This window comes from Peromyscus maniculatus, chromosome 3 (assembly GCF_049852395.1).
Source record: "Peromyscus maniculatus bairdii isolate BWxNUB_F1_BW_parent chromosome 3, HU_Pman_BW_mat_3.1, whole genome shotgun sequence".
Classification (NCBI taxonomy): domain Eukaryota; kingdom Metazoa; phylum Chordata; class Mammalia; order Rodentia; family Cricetidae; genus Peromyscus; species Peromyscus maniculatus.
The window spans coordinates 132,129,925-132,154,698 of NC_134854.1; positions in this window are offsets into that span (position 1 = coordinate 132,129,925).

Sequence of the window (24,774 nt, forward strand, 5' to 3'; positions counted from 1 at the left end):
AAAAGTGTACATGGCCATGTTTATTTACTGATTTTTATACGGACAATCTTTTGGAATGTAAAGTTGAAATACTACATTTAAATGCCATGTAACATGATCAGTCCAATAAAATTCAGAGATTCTATTCCTCAGAGATATAGTGGTGCCTTTTTGGGGAATTTATTTTGCCTATGAAATCAAAACTAGTGAAATGCAGGTGTCTAGATGGAAAATGGGTCACGTCTTAAATTTCAAACATTCAGGCAATTTCTGCATATTTCACTCCAGGGAAAGCAGGTTCCCTTATCTTACTGAAAATGAAAAACTCTTCTAAATAACTCAACTTGTTCAATTTTTAAAGTAAAACTCAAGAAAGGGGAATTTGTATCAAATTTTCTATATGAAATATTTATTAAATGTAGTAAAGTTCTTTATTGTTTTTGGCATTGGTTGAGTAGTCGGGGGAAACTGAACCTGTTTATTCTTAAACACATTTTTAGCTGTAATGTAATTGGTCATTATGCTGCTGCACTCTTAGGGCCTTTGTGGAAGTGTCTATAAGATTTCTATAACAAATCTCTTCTTGGCAATGAGCATTGGAAAAGTATTGTTGAACACTGAGCATTAAAGAAGTTTGGGAATATTTAAGATGTAGATAACACACCACTGGGTGTTAATTAATGATAAATAAATAGTACTTGCTAATTGTCAGTGCAATGAAGGTGTGGGAAAATAGAGAACATATGTTTGTTGTCTAGATGCAGCCTGTAATGAAATGCACCCATACTAAGCAAAACAGCACTGTCATAGTCTTTATGCCCAGCACATGGCTGTCCTCAAAGATTATGTGCAGTATGTGCACAAACAACCTTGGTTAGTTACTTTTATAGTTCCTGTGATTAAATACCTGAGAACTTAAAGGAGGAAGGGCACATGTAAACTAACAGTTTGAGAGAACATATATCATCCATATGAATGGGAAGGCATGATGCCAGCAGTATCAGAATAGCTATCAGGAACAACAAATGACTATTCATATGTGGTCTGTCCATAGTCAGGAAAATGGAAAGACAGGGATTATAGACTCTAAAGGTCTCTCCTGAGTATGAAGTAGACACTGTCTTAGGTGTTGAGTAATGTTGTGTGGGTTGTAGTATAACAGTTCTATATGCATTTTCCATTATATTGCAAATAACCTAGTTGCTGCCTGTCCTTTTCCTTATATACAAATTTTATATCAAAGGGAAAACTATAATTAAATATCAAATTCAGTTATATAAATGTGTATTAGCTGTAGTGATGCCAACTGATTTCTGAAATGTCTTTGAAATTTATCAATAATAAAATGGATTGATGGAAAGATGAAAATATGGATAGATGGATATAGTAAGCAAATTATCAGGGGTAGAATTTAGGCGGTAAATAGACTACAGGTTACTATTAAAATTTTTCATATATGTTAATTTTTATATTTTTCATAATGTTTGCAATGATAGATGACAAATTGATTGACTGATAGGTCGATAGAAGACAGATAGTGTATCTCTCTCTCTTTCCCTAATTATTTAACAGATAAACTAAAGGTATCTTACTTGAATGGCATGTGGTCATGGTTTAATGACATCACCACATTATAACACAAGCTATAAGAATATGGCACAGTAATGGAACTAAGCCAATTGTCTTCCATTCCTGAGTATAAATGATGTTATTCCACCAATGCCCACTACACTCCATTTCAATTCTAAATATACATGATATCCTCTACTCAAGGCAAATGTCATCTATGTGTATCAAATACTTCATATTTCTAACCAGAAGGTAGAAGGATGATAAACCTACTGATCTCCATTTGTAAGCCAAGGTGTCCAAAAATCTATAGGTCAAGATTCTGCAATACACCAGATGAGTCCTGCCAGCAGTTGGCTCTCCCTTTTTGCCTTTATACTCAGAGTCAGGTAGTCCCTATACAGTAGTAAAGACATTTTTTTTCTGTTTTCCCCCCTCTATTTAAATACCTTCACAAGTTACTAGTCAACTATTCTTCATGTTTGCCCATTTCTCTTTAAGTCTTTGTTCTATGTAATTTGAGGCCTAAAATGGAAATTCAGACATTTTCAACTCCCTAGAGATTCTTTCCTAGCTTTTGTTAGTTCATAGGAATAAGTTCTGCTATGCAACAAATCATATCTGGCTACCTGGGCCACACAGTGCTTAGGATAAATATATCATTTGTTTCCTTAGGATGTACTTTTGGTAGCACAAACTCTAAAATATATGCCTCAATACATTCCCTGCATCTGAAAACCAGAACTACTGTTTGCTGGTTTACAGCAATATTTTAGAGACCTCATGATACATTTGACCCACAACTGAAAGCCTGAACTTGATTAAGAATAGAGTACTTACTGACAATATGCTTTTTCTTAGAAAAAGCTTTGAGGAGAGAAGTGTGTGGGTGGGGGCTAGCTTACCCTACATGTAAAATCAGTGTTAAATTTGAATAGGTTCCTAATGTTATGGCCAGAGCAACATAACAAATCTCTAACAAATTTTTCTGGACCACATGTGTGTGTGAGTACTTTAGATCCTGCTCTAGCAAAGTCTTCAAGTGGACAGTAAACTAGATTATTATATCTTACCAAATTGAAAATATTTTGGTTTTTGTTGTGGTTTTTCAGACAGTGTTTCTCAGTGTACCCCTGGCTATCCTGGAAATCACTCTGTAGACCAGGCTGGCATTGAGCTCACTGACATCCACCTACCTCTGCCTCCTGAGTGCTAGGATTAAAGGAGTGTAGTAGCTGAAGTTCTCTCCAGTCCTGTCCAGTCCCACGGACACCACGGCTGCTTATAAAATAATCACTCAGAAACTTATATTAATTAAAACTGCTTAACCATTAGCTCAGGCCTACCACTGACTAGCTTTTACATTTAAAATCAGCCCACTTCTTTTAATGTATATGTTGCCAAATGTTCCGTGGCTTTATCTGTGTGCCATTACATGCTGCTCCCTGGATGGCAGGCTGGCATCTCCTGACTCAGCCTTCTTTTTCCCAGAATTCTCCTTGTCCACTTACCCCACCTATACTTCCTACCTGGCTACTGGCCAATCAGTGTTTTATTAAACCAGTGTATAAAAGCATTATCCCACTACAGAGTGTGCCACCACTACATGCCTTGAGTAGTGTGTGTGTGTGTGTGTGTGTGTGTGTGTGTGTGTGTGTGTGTGTGTTTTGTTTTGTATTCTTCTTGTCATTTAGGTTCATTGGGAGTAGGTTTAGGAATAGTGATTCCTTAAAAGTGAAATGAAGACCATCCTAGTTAGTCTAAAATAATAATGTCAACCCAAGAAAAATTTCCCTCCAGCTTTAAGGTCTTTTATGAAACTGCCTTGGGAGTGGAACCTACTTGTGACCAATCTCACCTTCCCATTTTTGCTTTAGGGGTCAGAACACCTAGCCTGTTCTTTCCCCACCATTTTATTTTGAAAACATGTAAATTACCTTCTTTCATAAGTTCACAGTTCACAGCTGGTAAGGTATTTTTACGTTGAATTTTAGCCATATCTGATTTTGATGACATAGAGATAGGTACTTTAGACTTGAGAATTAGTGAAGGATTTGATGCTGTGAGTTTATACATTGTGTGTAGGGAGGGAATGGATTTTGAGGTCTAGAGGCAAAAATCCTATGAGATTAATATTTGTTTTCCCCAAGAGTTCTGTTTTAAAAGAATATTTAGAATTTTAATTAGACATTTAATATCCACCAACAAAAAGACCTCTGAGTCATTAAGGCTATAGAAGAGATAAGCAACAACATCAATAACCTTAATAAAGTTAACATTCATCAATAACCTTAATAAAGTTAACATTCATGTAATACCACATCTAATAGTAGAGTATACATCATTTCGGGGCCTAGTAAAATATTCACCATTATAGACCATATACTGTGTTATAAATTGTGTCTCAAATTTTAAATAGCCTGAAATCACACAAAGTAAGCTTTTTGAATAAAATTAGAAATCTTAGAAATTTTTTAAAAGATACAAATATTTGGAAATTAAGCAGCATATACCCAATTCTTCATATTTATTATTTATGCATCTTTGTATTCAATCAAGATTTTAAAATATTTGGAAAAATATATCTAATTTGAATATGTTAAGGCTTTCCCCTCATTATTTCCTAAAACAGCACAGATAACAAATACTTAGTTAGCACTGACATTGTATTAGATATTTTAAGTACACTAATTTAACGTGATCTAAAGTACATGGAAGGGTGAGATGTAGTTTAGTTGCTAGAGTTCAGTATTTGATCCTCAGCACCCCATACATTTGGTGATGGCAAGGCATACCCCTATAGTCCTGGGAAGCTCCCACCCCACGAATTCTTATTTTGGAACTCTAATCCTCAGAGAGATGGCATTTAGCAATGAGACTTTTTGAAGACATTTGAACTCAGGTGTTATATGCCATGAAAGTAATGAAAGTATCAGAACCCTTTTTCTCGGTCATGTCAGGCCATCCCAAGATGATAATCTGTGAACCAGGAAGTGGCCTTGAACAGTGATCAAATCCTGGAACTGTGATCTTCAGCCTTCAGAACTAAGAAAAATATTTTTTTTTTTTTAGTCTTCAAGTTTAAATACTAGTCTTTTCTAATTTGGTTAAAGTAGCCTAAAGTGACCAAAACAGGCAAACAAAGACAATGACACTTCATTTATCAAAACAATCACCTGAATAATTTATTAAAAATTCAAATTTCAGGGCTTAAAGCTCCATGGTCCAATAGGTCTGGAGATGAGCCTTCAAAAAATAATTATCTTAGTTTATTTTGAGGCAGGCGACTTTAATGACTCTCTTATAAGAACTGCAGTGTGGATCTACTTCAGACCTCATAGTAACGCAAGAAATCGTGCAAACCTATGTTACTGGTAGAAACAGAAAGAGCTAAGCTTGAATTGTGATGTTTTTATTAACCAGGAGAGTGGGGAATTTTTCAACCCACATTTGCATTATTTTTAGTAACTTTTTTCAATGTAAAGATGCTGAAAGCTGCCTTGCATCTTTTCAAAGATGTTTCAAGGGGAAAGAGCAAACCAGGTTTATTATGATGCTGATAAGTATGTACTATGGTATTAAAGTTTTTGAACACACATATTTTTAAAGCCAGAAACACACTAATATCCCATTTCTAAAGATCTATCAATTCAGAGTCTAACCTGACTAAATTGTTGATGGTTCACAAGTTGTTATTGGCAGAAGCATAGGAGAAAAAAAGGTGGTTATTTGGTATATGTTGGTATCTTAGACATTCTGATAGACACTGATCACCACAAGAAGTCAGCAAATATGCTCAAGTGCTCAAATCTATTAAGCAGTAGTGTCTGTTTCCATTCCACATCTGTTTGATTCCAGACTTCTACCAATAACAGAAAATATTTACTTTTGCAGAATACTTTGGGGATATTATCCCTTTGGGGAGATAGGAAGGCTGATGAGCTAAAATAAGTGATGTAATATAGGGAAACAGAGGAACCCCCAAATCATAGTGAAGCTCTATAGACTGTTATATTCACAGCAGGTGTTGCACATTTCTTTAGTGATAACCCTATTTCCAACAACACTCAGAGGGAGGTTGCATAGCAATATACTCCACACCCCAATGTGGAACTTACCAGTTTTTTTTTTTTTTTCATTCATATTGTTTACGGCATTGTTCAGTTTCACACAAAATTCATGAGGCTGAATCTAGAAACTTTCATGGAATGGGGTGTCACAGTAAACTCTTTTATTTAAAGGCATTTTTGAGCCATCTTGCAATGATTAGTCCTATGAGCTGGAGAGGGTGTGAAATGAGTGGTAATTATAATTTATTTGATGCAAAATTAAAGCTTTATCATGTTTATGAACTTTCTTTTGAGTTGAAACATTTCATATTCCAGTTATTTTCAACAGTGATCTTGGGTTTTCCATATCAATTCTTTCATTGTTGAGTAATTACATTGGTTAAAAAATAATTCATGGCTACCCTTACTAATTTACTTATTACATTCATCAATTCATTTAATGAGTTCATGTTAGATTAGATACCATCTAAACATGAGATGAAAATTGAGTTCCAAACTTCGTCCTTCCTTCCACATTTACATATCTTGTTCAACCAAGGAACTGATACAGCTTATAAATACTTTATGCAACATAGCAGGATACAAGATCAACTCAAAAAAATCAGTAGCCCTCCTATATACAATTGATAAACAGGCTGAGAAGGAAATCAGAGATACATCACCCCTTACAATAGCCACAAATGATATAAAATACCTTGGGATAACACTAACCAAGCAAGTGAAGGACCTATATGACAAGAACTTTAAGTCTCTGAAAAAAGAAATTGAAGAAGATGTCAGAAAATGGAAAGATCTCCCATGCTCATGGATAGGCAGGATTAACATAGTAAAAATGGCAATCTTACCAAAAGCAATCTACAGATTCAATGCAATCCCCATCAAAATACCAACACAATTCTTCACAGACCTAGAAAGAATAATACTCAACTTCATATGGAAAAACAAAAAACCCAGACTAGCCAAAAGAATCCTGTACAATAAAACAACCTTTGGAGGCATCACGATCCCTGACCTCAAGCTCTACTATAGAGCTACAGTAATTAAAACATGTCTTACTTTTAGAATTAAGCACATGAATTAATGGAAGACAAACGTTTGGTTTCTTGCATGTGAGGCATCTGCTGAACTTGAACTTCTGTTCATAAGATTATGAAATAGGTATGGGTGGCCCTAGACTACTTTTCTTGAGTTTCCATTTTGATTGAATATTGGAAACAATTAATCATTAGAAACAAGACAAATACAGTACACATATGAATCTGAGATGTACTGACTATAGGTATAGAGGTTTGAATGCTAACAAAGGGCTAGACACCCTGATGCTTAAGCCTGAATTGCTTATTTTGAACATGTAATTTTTGACATTGTGACAAATATTCTCTCTACCTCATCTCACTTTATGTTCAATGAGCAATGAGTCGCTGTTCATATGTCTCTTTTGCAATTGAGAAAATTGAGGTTTATCAAGCAAAGGAACTTTTAAACAGTTGGATAGTGAGTGGCAAAACTTGATCTCAAGTTCAGATCTGAGGCTGATGAAATCTTTGCCCTTCCCTAAAAAAATTGTAACCAGTAATTAATCTGATCAACTTTTCTGTTAGGTGTTAATAAGCTTCAATCAGTAGCAAAGTTTAGAAATCATTGACTCACATAAGAATGAATAATTAACTATATGGTAAGAAGTTTTGTTTCTGGAAAGCTCCTGTGAAACTGAACTTTTAATTTCTAGGTTCTCATCTGATCCATTTCTTCATTTAAGGTTTAGTAGACTTCCTGTTTATGTCTCTCTGTGTGTGTGTGTGTGTGTGTGTGTATGTGTGTGTGTGTGTGTGTGTGGCATTGAAAAACGATACATTTCTACACTGCAATTAAGCATAAACCATGTTCTCATTCTTTTGTGTGTGGATGTGTGTGTTGCATGTTTTCATATGTGTAGGTAAGAGGATACACTTCACTAGTGCTCCTCAGTTTTTACCTTGTGTGAGATGGGACTTTTTTGTTTGCTGCTCTTCACACCAAGCCAGCTGGCTCTCAAGCTTCTGGGAATTTTCCTGTCTCTTCTTCCCAACTCACCACAGAAACATTGGGGTCATGGATGTCCCCTACCACATCTGGCTTTATGAGCCTTGGGGGGATCTGAACTTAAGTACTCACACTGTATGCCAAACCCTTTGCTTATCAAGGAGTCTCTTCAGTCCCTCAATTGCATTTCTATAAGAGGTAAAATAGATAATGGTACTCCATAGAGTCATCTACTTTTCAGAAACTGTCATGTGTTGTGGATTCTGGTCCACAGTCAGTATGTTATCTATGCAAATTGAATTCTGGGGTAGTCTCCCACTGAGAGACTTCAGGATTAGAATAAATTTACTCTTGGCAGTAAAACTTAGTGTTTTTGAATTTTTCCCTAACTAATTCTTTTTGCCTTATCATTTTGAATCTCATTGCAAATCCTTGAAAGTCAAAGGCAAGTTGTTAGCTCCCTTTGCAGGGCCATACACTGTAATTTTGCAAATTATACAGATGAAACCAAGGTGGGCAAATTCTCAATTGTCTCCTAAATGTAGGTTTTTTTTCCCTTGGTTATCTCTGGGCAAGAAAACACCTCCCTGCACTCTTGAGGATTCCATCAGTTATTAGGAGATTTTCAGGTGGATGAGGATTCAGAACCACCCTAGGGAGGTTCATGATTATGCATGTTTTATACATTCAGTTAAGTAACAGGCAGCTGAAGGAGGGGTAGATGCACTCAAAGACAGTTCTTCCAGTTCCAAGTCCTGTCTTCCTCCTAATTCATTCCTCCCTCCCATCCTTTCTGCATAGTAGAGAAGATAGTGTGTTTTGTGATGAAAGCTATAAGTGATGAATAAGTTGCTGCCAGGTCTGAAGTTGGTCAAGTGTCCCATAGACTTTGAGTGACCTCTGAACTCTCCCCCTACCTTTGACAATCATCCTTTTCTTAGCAGCTCAGAAGTTCAATACTGGACATAGATATAGAAAGGCCCTTCGATTGGCACCTGCTGACCATGCTTGCCTTCTTTTATGCTTAGTCTCATTTATTTAAGACTTTAGTTTCTGATACCATCACACTCAGTTGTTAACACTGAAAAATAACATCATTTGCCAACAAAATCAATGAAACTGATGATAGTCACCACTATTTTTGAGATATATGTCAATCTTTATTTAAAAATAACTGTTTGTAGAGAATGATGTATAGACTTTGAGTCTGGCTAATTTTTGCTGTGGGATGTTTGCTTTATTTTCAATGTGTCTTTTCTCCTTCCCCCTTTTGTTCTTTTACTTTTCCCCTTTCTCCTTTCCTTCTGTTCTTTCCTACCTTTCTTTCTGTAGTTGAAGTGTTCCTGTGTCCCACCTGGTCTGTGGTCAGGACAAATCTCTCTCACCCGCCAGTCCTTCAGCTGCTTGGACCCAGGTAAACACACAGAGACTTATATTACTTATAAACTGTATGATCATGGTAGGCTTTTTGCTATCCAGTTCTTATATCTTAAATTAACCCATTTCTATTAATCTGTAAGTTGCTATGTGGCTTGTGACTTACTGGTACTTTTACATCTCACTTCCTCTGTGTGTAGCTGGCAACTCCTGGCTCAGCCCTTCCTCTTCCCAGAATTCTCCTCTCTTGTCCTGCCTATACTATACTTCCTGCCTGGCAAATCAGAGTTTTCTTTTCTTTTGTTTTTCTTTTTGTCAATCAATCAGAGCAACACATTCACAGTATACAGAAAGACATCCCCAGCATCTTTCTTCCTTCATTTCTTTCTTCATTGGTTTCTTCCTCTTTTTCTTTATAACTCTTCTCTTTCTATTTTTCCTTCCTTCTCCCCTTTCCTTTTCCCTGTTATTAATTCATAAATGAATGAATTTTGATAACTGAGTAGGTTAAATGTTCCTGGCAGTGTGCTTATCCCTATAGATGAACAGGGAAAATAATGCAGCTTCTACATAGGTTGTGATAGAGGAGCTAGCCATGCTCCATAGTCATAATACATTGAATGTCCTGTTGGAACAGCCCTGTTTGAATTTTCATTGAGTAATTCATTTCACTGTATAATTGATAATTACATAAAGGTTCAGTAAAATGAATAGCCTCATGTTTCAATATGTATGAAATTAAGTTGGATATAAATATCATCATTTAAAGCCACAAATAAGTCATAATAGACTTAAGGGAAATTGTAAATGTGTATTTAACACACACACACACACACACACACACACACACAGAGAGAGAGAGAGAGAGAGAGAGAGAGAGAGAGAGAGAGAGAGAGACTGACTTCATTTGCTTGAAATACTGTATTGTAGCAGTTTACCATCATAAAATTATACTTGTGAATTTTTCTTCCCTTTCTACAAAGGTACAAAACAATTACCCATGAGTCACATGGAAAATTTTTAGGGTAGATCTGTGAATTACAGAAATAATTATGACTAGCCTTATTGACTCTGGCTTGTAGAAAATAAAATATATCTGACTAACCTATTGCATTGAATCCTTGCAGAAGAAAAAGTTACAGACTCTGGGGTCAATGAGTAGAAGAATAAAAACATCAGTTCTACATCATTTCTTACATGATTTCATGTGAACTTTGAAGAACTAATTGACTTGAGGTGAAACTCTGAGAGTCTGGTAATGGGAATAGGTGTGACAGACATCCTGGAAAAGATACTGTCTCAGCTCAGAGAATCAGAGTTGATCTTTGTGGTTTGGCAGTGTACTGTCCTTCTCAGTGGAGTAGATTGATTCCACAGGAGATACCTATCTAGCAGCAAATACAAAACTACTAAAGACTGGTTCACCAAAACCCAGTTTTGTTTTCTTTCCCATGCTGAGATACTGAGGTCTAACTTTCTCATACTGAGCAACTGGAGAGTCTGCAGTTTAAAAAGAGAATAAAACCAAACACAGATACAATGAGCTTCCCACAGAGACAAGTACATTATATGGAGAGACACAATTATTAAGATTAATAGCATAACGTAACTAGACTTTTTCAAAACTAATTTGCTGAATAGTTGAAACAATTTAGCAATATTTGGGGCCAACCTCACAATTTATGTCTCTTTTGTCAATTACCTTGATAATGGTTAACTGGTTACTACTTCCATGGGAGGCAGTCACTGGCCTGGGAGGAGGTGAAGAAGGTGATATTTTATAAGGGACAGATTACATTTCCTTTTTTATGCAAATTGGTCCCCTGAAAGCTTAGCATGTATCATGTAGTTAAGGTCTGAAAAAGGCCTAAGGAATTGAGAACACCTAATCAACCAATTATGATCTATAGCAATTACTTTTAAATGTAAATTCCTATCTAAGTGTCTCCAACTATAGATACTATTTCTGCTGTTAGCCCTTGTAATATGCAGTAATGAGATGAAATGTGCTGTGCATATTTTGCTTTCTGACAGGCATTATTTGATTTTCTCATTTCTCTCTTTTACCACTTTAGGGCATTCTCTTTCAAGTTAGATGAAAATGTGCAGTGCCAAAGGGTTCAGGGAAAGAGTTGTAATATACAGAAAGGAAATCTAGGGCAGCCATCATTCATCATAAACACAAAGTGCCTTCTGTGGCTGGGTTTGCTCAATTCACAGAGAGCAAGGTTTATATATTTAAAAAAAAAAACAAAAACCAAAAAACTCTACCCTCTTCTGAGAAGGAGGAGCTGGAATCAGTTGCATTTTCTAGAGGGTACCTTTTAGTTAGCTTCAGTTTTGCTTTGATACAGCCCAAAGGTATCTGAGGGAATCACAACTGGGCCATTGCCTTCGTCAGACTGGCCTGTGGCCATGTCTATAGGATATTTTCTTGATTGCTGATTCATAAGGGAGCATCCTGTCCATGGTGGGAAGTGCTATCCCAAGCAAGTTCGCCTGGGCTCTAAAAGAAAGTTAATTGAGCAGCTAGTAATCAAAGTTCTCTACTTCAGGTCCTACTTAGCTCCTATCTTGATGCCTCTCACTGATGGACTGTAACCTAGAAGGGTAAGGCAAATAATCTCTTTTGTCCCAAAGTTGCTTTTTGGGCATGGTGTTTATAACAACAGAAAGTTGTCTAGAGCAGTACCTCAGAGGGCTTTTCTGATGGACTCATTGTCTGAGGTACTGCATAGCAGCAGACTATTGAAACCAATATAACTTGGTGGAAGAACCTTTAAGGAAATGGCATACTCAACCTAATCTAAGTATGATTGTACTAGACATAAGGATTTATTTTCAGTGCAGTATTTGATTCACCTAAAGGTCATATATTGGATTGTTACCTCCCAACGTGGTGGTATAAGAATTGAGGTCTTCTTAGGAGAAAATTAAACCTCAAGGATCAGCTCTCAAAGATGGCATGAGTGCCCTTATGCAAGAGGCCTGGGATCCCATTCAATACCATCATATGAAGTCACAGTAAGAAGTCATCAGTCTGATACTAGAAAGAGGGACCCAATAGAGTTTGGCCACATTTCAACTCTGATTCTAGACCTTCCATTCCTCCAGGACTGTGAGAAATTAGTATCTTTTGTTTTATAGTTGTTTTGTAATAGCAGCTGAAAGACACTGACATGAGTAATGTGAAATTTCACACCAGCCTGAGTAATGTGTAATTTCACACCAGTTCCTCTAGATCACAGGAGGAAGCCTCCTACAGTGAGGAGTCATTGACATTCACTCCACCATTATTCCAATCTTTCCTTCCTAGAAGCAGTTGTTTGCCTAGGCTGGTGGAAATATGTGGTAACTACTTTGTCAAATAGACCAGATGGATAGTAGAAATGGAAGAAAACCTGATAAAACAAGTTTTATTAAGAGTGGAGAGAGTTGGGTGGTGGCACATCCCTTTAATTCCAGCATTCTGGAGGCAGAGGCAAGTGGATCTCTGAATTCGAGGAAAGCCTGGTCTACAGAGAGAATTCCAGGACAGCCAAGGCTGCAAAGAGAAACCTTCTCTCAAAAAAAAAAAAGAGTGGAGAGAAAAAGATAGAGAGAAATTAAAAGTGGAATTACAAAGGACAGAGAAGGGATTTTCAATATGAAGATGGAGAAGTGATAAAGCACATGCAGTGTGCAAATAAATTTTAGGGTTCTAGAGAAGCAGGATTTTCTGTAGCATAAATAGTCTTTTTATGGCATTATAATTTTGTTAAATATTTATTCCTTTCAATTTTTTGTTGGTTTCTGAGCTGCTTCATTAACTGCAGCAAGACTCCCAGATTGAACAAAGAGAATTATCACTTTTAAGGGGACATGCAGTAATTTTTCTATAGCTTAATTGAACACAGTGGTCTGAACACAGATCTTATTGTTTTCCTCCTAAGTTGAATAAAGTTTTATTAAAGTGGCAATGTTCATTCCCTTACTGTGGCCTATTGCTGGCTTTGTTCTATCCTGACCAGTGCCATAACTGCAGCAGTTGATGCTTCACCTGCTGTGATTCTGCAGTATAGCCAGTGGGGGGAATCAGATACATCTGCGTTATAAGATATTGTCCTCAGAGACAGTCTGCTGTCATCCTCATGAGATCACCTTTGCCTACATTTGAGCATCTGCCATGATGAAGTTTGTGGACTTTTGACATTCCTTCAGAGAAGAAATTGGGGAAGGTCATTGGACCCCTCCCCTATATTCCAGCCACTCCTTCCAGCCGTCTTCATGTAACACTGTGCTTATTGCACACAGCCTTGGGTTTTAGGGAAGGTGCTTAAATGTAAATACCAGGGAAGGACTCCCTCTATGGGATATGGTGTGGGGAATCCAGCATCATTGCTGGTTGAAGATTTTCCAGTGCATCTGCTTTTAGATCTTCTACACTTCTATCAGTGTCCTCTTCACATATCTATGTCCTATAACGATGCCCAAAAAACTTAATGGTTTCCTAAGGTCAAATGTAATGGAAATATAATTTATTTATTTATTTATTTATTTTTGGTTAGGACCTTGGGAGGAAGGGGTAAATGTTGTTTAAATCTCTTCTAGGAAAGAAAATTTAACAAGCCTGATAAATAAGATCTCAGATTTTTTTTTACAGAAGAAAAGTATAACTCCTATCAGTTATAATCTTTCATTTTTTTTATTTATACATACCTTTTTCTCTCTAACTGGAGCTTGCCTTGGTATTTTTATATTTATTGTATGTGCAGAAATCAAGGATAGATACACATGTCCTTTTATAACACAGGGAGCTCATATCACCCATTTTTGCTAAGGCAAGAGGATATTATAATAATAATAAATTCCAAAAATATGATTAGCAGAGTTGATTCGTTTAAATGTAATGAACAAACAAGTTATTTTAATAAAAATGTATAGCACATGATGACTATGAATCACATAATATCATATTCCTAAAAAGTTATTAATGTGTTACAGTGGCATAGACAGACAATGGAACATGTGCCTAAAACAAGGGGTACCTCATCCTTCTTTCTGCAAGTGTGTTAGGCCTGAAAACATATTTCCAATGCAGATACTATTTGAATTGGACATTTGAGATTCTTTACAAATTAGAGATAATATTAGAAATGTAAATCGAATCTCATAAACATGAGGTTCATGATGAATGGCTCTCTTCTGACCTGTTACTTGGGGACAATTCAGTCTCCTGATATCAAAACACAGTTTAAGGCCCCAAAGAAACTAAACTTACTAAGATAACTCAAAGCACAAAGGTACAACCAAATTATATGTACTATACAAAAACAGGTACAAAATCTCAAGAAAATATTCATGAACGTCTTCCATATATGGGTTGAGAAGCTCAGTAGAAAATCCAGATAGGTGGGGAGATTGGTTTCCTTAGGTACATTCCTCATTGGTGCTACGCATGACTCTTGAGGCAAATAGATACTGCTGGATGGCCAAACTGATATAAATTCTTCTAGAATTGGAATGTAAATAAATGGTTGGTAGGTGATCAGTCCTATCAGAAACCTCTATATAGGTTTATTTATTAAACACAAAGTGAGATGCTGTGACTGACTTTTGGAGACTATAACCTAGTAGTTTGGCATACTAAGAAAATTGAGAAGGACCTGGTTGATATTCTAGTTCAGAACTAACTCATAATGCATTTACAATTTGTACTTGATCAAATAGTTCTTCGTTAATAAAATGGAGATGTTCACATTTGGCTACGTTCCATGAGGTGGGTCCTGGAACTCTGTATAGGAGTGGCAAAACAATGAAGAGAGGACAGACTCATGTACAGTGAGGCTGGAAAAAGATGGGGTCCTCAGACCTCAGACCTCTGTAACGCAGTCTCAGTTTATTTATTATGTAAAGCACATGGGTGGGATTAAGTAGACTCTCTAGGAGGTCTCCTTTTGGAGTAATCTCAGGCTGTAAACATCTGGGAGGAGGAAGCTGCAGTTGCTGGTCTTTGTTAACACTGCTGAATCATTCACAGATACTCAGACTCCTCAGGAAAGCTTTGCCATTTCTCTTGAGTCTGGTTCATATGGTGATGGTTTTGCCAATTTTCTAGGGGCCAATTGCTCTCAGAATCTTGACAAGCTGTGCCCATATCAAAATACACATTCACTCAGGACTTCATACACTCAGGGCCTCTTCTCCTCCCTACAATTTTTCTTCCTACTTCATATGGTTTTGTCAAAATTGAACTGGATTCATGTGTATCAATTAACTTTCCTCTGATTGTGACCAAACCACTTGAGGGTAACAAGAAAGAAAAGTTTATCTGGCTCTGATTTCAGGTCTTGGACCTACTTGCCTAGGACTAATATAATGGAAGTGGGAGTATATGTGGGAAGAGACTGTTCACTTCATGGTAGACAGGAGATAGAAAGAGTGCTAGAGAACAGGCATAACTTTCAGAGGCATGCTTATCCTGAGTGACTCTCTTCCTACAATTAGACCCTATCTTGTAAGGTTCCACAAATTGTAAAATTAGTGTCCCCAGGAGCTGGAGAAATGGCTCAGCAGTTAAGAGTACTGGCTGCTTTGAGTTCAGATCTCAGCACCTACATGGAAGCTAATAACCACCTGTACTCCAGTCTCCAGGAGGAAAAGGTCTCATACCTTATTTATTTTGACCTCAATGGGAACTTCACACACACATGGTGTACATACATGCAGGCATACACTCATATACAGATAATACAAATAAGTAGCTATTAAAAACTAAAATAGTGCCACAGTTTGAAAAAAATATTTCACACATAATCCTGTGAGGGGAATTTATGTTTCAAACAATAGCCCTGTATATGGCACAAAATAAACTCTGTAATGTCAATAATGACATAAATATCTCATTTTAGTCTTAAAAATTAAAAATACGGAGCTTATCTAAGACAAATATAGTTATTATAGTAATGGGTTACTGTCGCTAGAGTTTTCCGCCTTGCCCACAGTCAGGACAAATCTTTGTCACCCGCCAGTCCCACAGCCGCTCAGACCCGACCAAGTAAACACAGAGACTTATATTGCTTACAAACTGTATGGCCGTGGCAGGCTTCTTGCTAACTGTGCTTATAGCTTAAATTAGTCCATTTCCATAAATCTATACCTTGCCACGTGGCTGGTGGCTTACCGGCATCTTCACATGCTGCTGGTCATGGCGGCGGCTGCAGTCAGTCCTTCTGCCTTCCTGTCCTTTTATTTCTCCTCTCTGTTAGTCCCGCCTATCCTTCCTGCCTAGCCACAGCCGATCAGGTTTTATTTATTGATCAATCAGAACAACTTGACATACAGACCATCCCCCAGCACAGCCAAGTGCAGACCATCTCAGACACCTGCACTCAGGCCCATGGTCCTAATCATCCTCTATGCGGACCTGCTGGGTAACGCCACAAAGAACCCAAGAAGGGCTCCCACAGGACATACAGAACATCCCACAGCAGGTTACAACTTGGTAGAAATTTGAAATTTAATATTTATTGAATGACAAATTCCTTCAAAGACATCTGGCATATTCAGAAATTCTGCTCATGTAAAGAATTATGCTTAATTCTTTGAAAGTATTTATTGCCTTTTTTGTTACATTGTATTATTGTACAATGTTTACCTTCACAGAAATATCATCTGTGTCTTTCCATTAGATTATGAAAAGCTCAAGAATTTAAAATAGTTCAATTTTCCTCAACCATGAAGAAGACCTTACAATAGTGTTGCTTATGGTGGCCTGTAAAAGCATCTTATTTGAGGAAATAGATTATTTTCCATATTTTAAACTTCAATTATGGCAATATCATCATTATACAGGTACAGAAAGTCAGTTGAGCCTGCTCATATCTGAAGAGCACAGCACAGTCACAAGCTTTGAAGTAAAGGTAAGTTCCTGCCAGTGGAGAGCTCTGTTGATAAGTCAAATCTTGTCTTTTGCCTCTCCAGCTACTTGCAGCTTAGAGCTAGAAAGCTAGAATCTCTGAGGACCAAGTTGGAAGCAATGGGGAGAAGCCTTGCCCTAATGAAGCCTACAGGGTCCTTGAAAAGAAATGCAGGGCGGCCGTTTGCTCCCTTTCCTTAGACAGCAAAACCAAAGTAGTGGGAGATTCCAAAGATGCAGCATTGCAGAAAATCAGGGTGTTTGAGGTTTTCGGTAACCCACGAAACCAACATTTGCATGGGATTTCTTGTCTTAAAATGTCTATTACTTACATGGAGTCAACAGTCCCCCAAAGTTCGTGGACTCCCAGTGTGTTTTATGACAGAAAACACAGGTGTGAATGAACCCTAGAGGTGTTAACTTGTATTTTAATGATAAGAAATTTGACCAATGTTTTAAGGGACTGGACAGCAGCTCTGACTGTATTAGGAGAGACTGTAAAAATAAAATAAAAATAAAATAAAAATGTAGCTAAATATGGAAAGAGGAAGAAACAGAAAGCAGGAGATGGAGTAGATGATATATAAAACACCTTAGTAAACTGGACAATAAGATGCACTTGGACCTGGTAGGAAACCCATTTTAAAGATGAGAAGAGACCAATGTTTTCTGCCTTCACACAGCTGGTAGCTTGCTGTAGATGTATCTCCTAGGTGATGCTTTTCCTATGCTTAGCCGCATCATTGGCTCCTCCATATAACACTCCAGGAACACTGAAGACAACAATCTAGGGCAACCACAGATATCCTAAGACATTGTCACACTTCCTGGGGGGCAGGTAAAATGACTTGCAGATGTCTAAAATATATTAAGGAAGGCCCTTTTTCAAACTAACCACATCCAAGAACCTGAGACTAACCTAGGTAAGTGTTCAAATATTTAATTAAGCCACTTTTATTTCTGAGATCTGGTATCTATTGTACAAGGGGGTTAATATATGACTGATGTTCTTGACAAATTGTATAAGGCAATATAATTCATGGCAAGCCTCCTGTCTTATATAGCCTGATGTCGCCCTCATCCCTCCCTCTGTTCTTTCACATCAATCATTTTATTTATTTTGAGCTGTAATATTTAAACATTCTCTTTGCTTGCTTGAGAATCTTTGCCCTTAAGTGTTTACTCACTGATTCCTGTCATGACTTCTTTTAGAGCTTAAAATGTTTACTCATACTCAAAATACAGTGAGAAGGATATGTTCCATGTGTTTTAGCACAAGGTGACCATGGTTAACTACAACTTATGATATATTTAGCCAAAAACTAGAGGAGAAGAGCCTGATGGATTCCAAGCACAAGTGATTTTTGAGAAAATAGAAAGACTAATTACCCCAAATTAATCAATAAATATGATATACATGGCTTGAATTATCATACTCTAAGCATAAATATGAACAATTATATAAAAAAGATATGCCTAAAATTCCCACCAAAAACACAGCCACTATAAAATTATAAAATACAAAAATCCTCCTCTGTGTTCACTTGATTCTTATTTTTATGTTATGGTTCTGTAAATCTTCAACTGTCAAAATTTAATATTCTATTTCATATTTAGTAGTTGCATAGATCATTCTCTTTCTTCCTGTCCTGAGGAAAGAATATGAATCTAACTCTATTCAAATTAATAGCATTACTAGTAGCAACAGTGAATGCTTACTTTATTAATTAAGAATACCCCTTTACACATAGGAATTCTTTTCTGGAGATGTTTTTAAAAACATGTCCCCCTTGTCCTCATTTTCCACATTGTCAGTTAGCAAGCTGAGCTTAGCTGAAAAGATTATGATATTATTTCACAAGGTTTACCTAAAGTAGCTGAGGCCAGTTATGTAAGCAGGCCCACAGAACACTGAGGCTAAGCCTGTAAGCCACCTCATTGTCTTGTCCTGCCTGGTCAGCACCTTGAGGAAGGGGATGTGAGAAGAACTGGATCTGGTATCATAAGATCTGAAACAAAAGCTTCTTTGCTGAAAATGTCAGTATTTGAGAAAAATCTTAACAAGCAGTCAGAATAGTGAGAGAAAAGTACCTGAAGTAAACATAAAGATAGATTTATGTTTTTCTAGATTGCTAAAAATTCTTTTTGGGAATGGTTTTGTTCTCTCTTCATCTTTAGCAGGGGGTATTTCGGTTATTAGTTTGCTTTTAATGAAGGATTAAGGCAGTTTCTCCTGGGTTCATGGATAAAGTGATTTTGTTTGATTGGCCACTTGAATTTGGCATATAAGTTACCGTGATGATCTGTACATAATAAATGTCCTCCACAAAGCATGGGGAGCAACAGAGTTCCTTTAAACTCAAGCTTCCTCATATATGTAGACCCCTCTGCCCAGATGGAAATCATCACTTTTGTTGTTTTACCTTTTTCTAAATCATATTTCTTTATTTAGTGCGTGTGTGCCAGCACACTAACTTGTGCACATGCCACTGTGCTAGTAGGTAGGTCAGAGGAGATCTTGTAGGTGTTATTTCTGTTCCTCCACCATGTGGGTTGCAGGAATCATAGTCAGATGATTGGACTTAGCATCAAATGTCTTTACCCACTGAGACTTTGCTTTTATTTCCTTAATCTTCAGAGCAGTTCTCCTGAATCCTTTCCAAAGCTCTTCTGTATTTTCTTTTTATAGTTTTGAACCAATTCAAATGGCATACTTACATAAAATATGTATTTTGTTTTAGAGGTATGTGTGTATATGCCTGAGTGTATATATGGCCATCAAGTGCATGCAGGAGCTCTTGGAGTTCAGAAAAAAGATTCAGATCCCTTGGAACTGTAGTTACGGATGGTTGTGAGCTGCTATGTGGGTGCTGGGAAACAACCCAGATCCTCTGGAAGAGTAGACAATATTATTAATTACTGAGCCTTCTCTCTAGGTCCCAGTATAAAGTATATTTTAAATGAAATTAGTGGAACAGTGAAATGAAAAACTGATAGATGAAATTGAAACTCACACTTTTTGTCATGTCAACAGACAAGTAACACTGTCACATTGCCGGTTAACTTTTACATGTATGGTTCCTTTTTTTTAACTTGTCAAGAAGCAGTGGTGAGTGGTTTCATGAAGAGTGCTTCTTTCAGAGACTAACATGTGACTGCCTTTGTGTAAAGTAGATTATAAAAGTAGCTTGATATTAATATTTATTGATTTCTATGTCTTGTGAAAGAGGAAATGAAGCAAATAGCAGGAGAATGAAAAGGGAACAAAACAGAAGAAGAGAAAAAGCAGATTCTCAATTTCAGGAAAGGAATGCCCAGCGAGTTCAATGGAGAGCCAGCCATGCTGGCCACTAATGCTGACTCCACCTTTGTCAGAGCAACATCTGTTGACAACGAGTAATGGTTAATGCAGAGACTCATAGGTGATTAGAGTGCTGAGAATCAAGTGCTCAGCCCTCGCCAGGACATCCATATCCCCCTCTTCATGTCTTAGGAAACAGCACAGATGAAGGGTACAGAGACCGTAAGAACCGAGGGAGAGGAGAAGTGCTGTGGCGAGCCGCCTTCTAGACGTGCCATGCTCTTCCTTTGCACTAGTGAGCTTACTGCAGCTGTGCTTGTGTGCACAGGCTGGCGTGGAGTGGAGCTCACCAGGCCACAACTCTTTCCTGAGGAGTCAGTGGTAGTTAACAGGCACTGTAGGGGAAGGACAATTCTCTTCAGTGGCATAGCCACCGGCAAACTGTCCAAGCTTTCGTTAGTAATCCCCACCTGTGTTCATGCTAGAATCCCTGACTAGAGACTCAGTGGCCCACAAAATATTAAACATCTCCAGTGGCAGTAAAGGTATGGAATCAGGACAGAGACTTGTTGGGAATAAGAAGGGGCTCAGTGAGAGTTGGGGGGAGGGGGGCAAACAAGGTTAATGTGGAGTAAAAATGTCCAAAATAGATTATACACATCTTTTGAAACTGTCAAAAAATATTTTAATCATAGCACAAAATTAAGAGTAGAGCCTGCAACAAGTCTGCCCCTCTCCTTCACTGTCATTAAAATCATTGACACTTCATTTGCATCTTCTCTGTTTCTGATTTCCCTTAATTTTGTTCCTTCTTGCTTTTCCTCTATTTTTTTCTCTTGTTTGGTTGTTTTCTTTTCTACTATTACTCTAATTTTTCGTTTTGTTTCTCCTCTCACCACCCCCCCCCCTTTTTTTCACTGTAACTAAGAAATACTTTGGATACAGAAAAAACATGAGGGAACACAGAAACAAGCCCCCTTGTACCTGTAGATTATTATCATGATTTCTTGAAGTGCTTAGAATGTGCGTTCGTATTTGAATGTGACCAGAATGAGGCTTCTTTTTTGATAGGATTTTCACAGCTTTTGAGAAAGAAAATTATTTTCATATTGATGTTCTTCATTTTCCTTTTGAGACAGAAATTGGCTATAAACCCTGAATGTTCTCAAAATTTCTGTGTGTCTCCAGTTGTTTTCCAGTTAACAGTCATCCCCCTGCCTCAGCCTCTTGATTGCTGAGATTATAGGCATGAACCACCATGGTATCCTTTTTAAATTCTTTCTTCATTCCCCAGAGACTTGCTATTCAAAGTTGGATTATAACCTTCCTGGCTAAGGCTAACGCTTTATTTTCCTAATATATACATGTTATTCATAACAGATAACATGTGAAATGCAATAATATACAATTTTCTACTGTAAGATTCCATAAAATATAGGTATAGCACCCAGATTGGCATGCATAGACTTTTTATTTTTTAAACATTTCTTCTCTCAAATCTCCTGTCGTGTGGACAGGCCACAGTAGGGTTAGCCCTCCCTCTTACATAAATCATAACACACTCCCACTATAATTTGCTATTGCAAGTGTTGTTATAAGCAATATCTTTATGTATGTCTCCTTATCTATATTCAGACATTTTTGTGACACAAAAAGCAAAAGGTAAAAATAGATTTTTTCCAAGATGTTCACTACAGAGTTAATTTTGTATTAGCCCACCACATAATTATTGTTCCTACAATTTATCCTTAAATGGTGGCTAATCTAGTGAGGGAAATGTTAACTTTTAAAAATTTGTATTTCTCTGATTACTGCTGAGATGAATGTTCTTTGTGTACTCATTAACTGGATGGATTGCTTCATCTTGGAAATGCTTACTCAGTATTTACTTACTTTCTGGTGGATGATTAGTCTTTTTAAATGAATCTCAAGTTCAGTGAGCTTGATAGGCATGGATTACATGTTTTGAATGGGTCTTCACTATCTTTGCTGAAGCTGCTGCTTGTTGGAAGTTTGGCAAACAATGTCCTCTTTACACACATGTGCACACACATATACTGGGACATATGAACACTACATACAGACTCACACTGTCACACAGAGAAACTTGTTAATTTTTCATTTTCATGTGGACTCTTTGGGGTGCTTTAGAAAATCTCTTTAGAATGATATAATATCATCAGGATTTATTTTTTACCTAAACGCTTAGAGGATGTAGAAGTGTTTGCATGTGTAATCTGCCTGGGAATAACGTCTGTTTTCTCTGCTTTACCATCTTCTGCTTGTTCTTTGGGACCATTTGCATATTGCTTTGTTTCATTTCTTCTCTTTCTCTCTGTGGTAGTTAATATCTTTCCACCAGTCTATTAAGATATTAGCTGGGGGGTGGGATAGAGAGAAGCTTCCACAGGTACTTGCTGCTCTTGCAGAGGACCCGGATTTGGTTCCCCGTACCACATGGTGGCTTATAACCATCCTTAGCTCAAGTTCCTGGGGATCTAATGCTTTCTTCTGGCCTCTGAAGGCATCAAACACCCATGTGATACACATACAAACATTCATATCCACACAATCTTAAAAAAAAAAAACACATTTTTAGGAAGAAGATACTTGTTAAATTACATTTTTCATGTTTTTTTGTAGATTTAATTTTTTAAAATAAGATGTTTGCTTGTCCCTTCAAATACTTGAGGGATTTTCCTTTCATTCACAGTACCAGCTGTTTCCTGGTAGTCCTAGGCTTGACTGTCTTTTGCAAACTAGATCTCATGAAAATGCTTTAGCTTTCTGATAAGTTAATATTGATGCAATTTCTCCTTGCTTTTTGAATAGTAGATAAGAATAGCTTAGATGGAATCCTTTCATGAGTAAGTGAATAAATGAATAAAGCTGCATTCATTACCTTCTCACCAAGTACCAGGGACTTCAATATAACTTTCCAAGATTGATTTCTATAGCAATCCCTGAAATTCCTGTCACAGCTCCCCTTGCTTGAGGCGTTATTTCTAGCCTGATTCCCCATCAACTGGAGGTTACTTTTTCCCTTTTTTTTCTCTCAAAAAAGCAAAACTGTGAATAATAAAGCATAAAATGCAGTAGATTCTATTGAAAAAAGCGAGAAAAGACAGACATATTTTACTTACCGTAGGGGAGGAAAATCTTTGACAGTTGTGATAATTCACAGCACTTAAAAATCCAACTTCAAAAGAAACTCATTTCCCCCAATTATCCAAAACTATGTATTTCAGTGGCTGGTTTAAAAAATACAGCATGACACACAAATTGTTCTAATCCTTAGAATTAGCCTAATAGAGAGAAATTTGTGATGAACCAATAAACTAGTAAGAAATTTCTCAGTAAATTCCTGTGACATAATCTTTGAAGAAATGGTCATTGTCTCCTTGCTCCTATGACATGATCAATGTGATGTATTGCTGAGGTTTCCTACATGCGAGATTATTGTGTCCTATTGTTTGTTCCATTCTCCCCTGGAAAACTGGGCTCACTTATCTTAAGCCCTTTTATCATGCCGACCCATGTGCTTGTGATGTTGGTCTTCTGCTACTAGCTGATTTGGGTTTCAAGAATCCTATTTTATTATTGTTTAGGAACTGAATACATCCCTATAGTTGCAGAATCCTGCAGAGAAAGGTTTTCTTTAGTTAAGGAGATTTCAGAGAAATTAGCAGTCTAGGACTTGGCAATCCTGTCTCTCTTGGATAAGAAAGATATGTTAGGCTTTACTCGGGCAACCCTAAGATACTTCTCTTTTGAAGTAAAGCACATTTCTGCTGGATAATTCTCAGTGTGCAAGCAGTTAACCCAGGTTGTTGTTTGCTTTCTAAATCACTATCAAGACTCAAAGTCTTTTTTTCCAAGTGCTCATTCATTTCTTTGCTGTTAAAGAATAAGGTCTGCTGTGTTCTCTCTCCTTCTAACTTAAATTATGTATCTGCATAAGATTCTGTCTGTTTTGTTTGTTTTTGTGGAATATAGTATTATCCATTCATAATATATACAGCATTTTGCTCATCTATTTACAAGGTTATAATATATTCAAATTTGAAAGTATGATTTGAGTGGTTTTGTTAAATGTATATAGTACAAACAATTGCCAGGTAACCAGTATCCTCACCTCATCTAATTGTAATTTTTGCTTCTTAATTATGTTTTAAGATCGTTCTTTGAATTCCATATATTTGTATAACTTGGGATAAAATATATTTCTCTTCAATTTTTATTTTAAGTCCTGTACATTTTTACAAACTTCAAAGAATTTTTTCCACCATGATTAATACAAGAGTTGTCTCTTTTCTAATTTGTTTTCAATTGAATCTATATGTTTGTACTTTTTTTTCTCCTCAGAAAGCAACTTTGTGAAAAGAAACCTATGGATTTGAATATGATCCATCCAGGCCTGAATTAATTTCTGTTTTCAACACTAGTTCCCTTATTGACTCTTGGCATAGTGTCTTTATATTTGAAAGTGAAAATGAAGATACATACCAGATAAGAAAGTAAATGTTGTGTATGTAATTAGCAACTGATAGACTTTAATC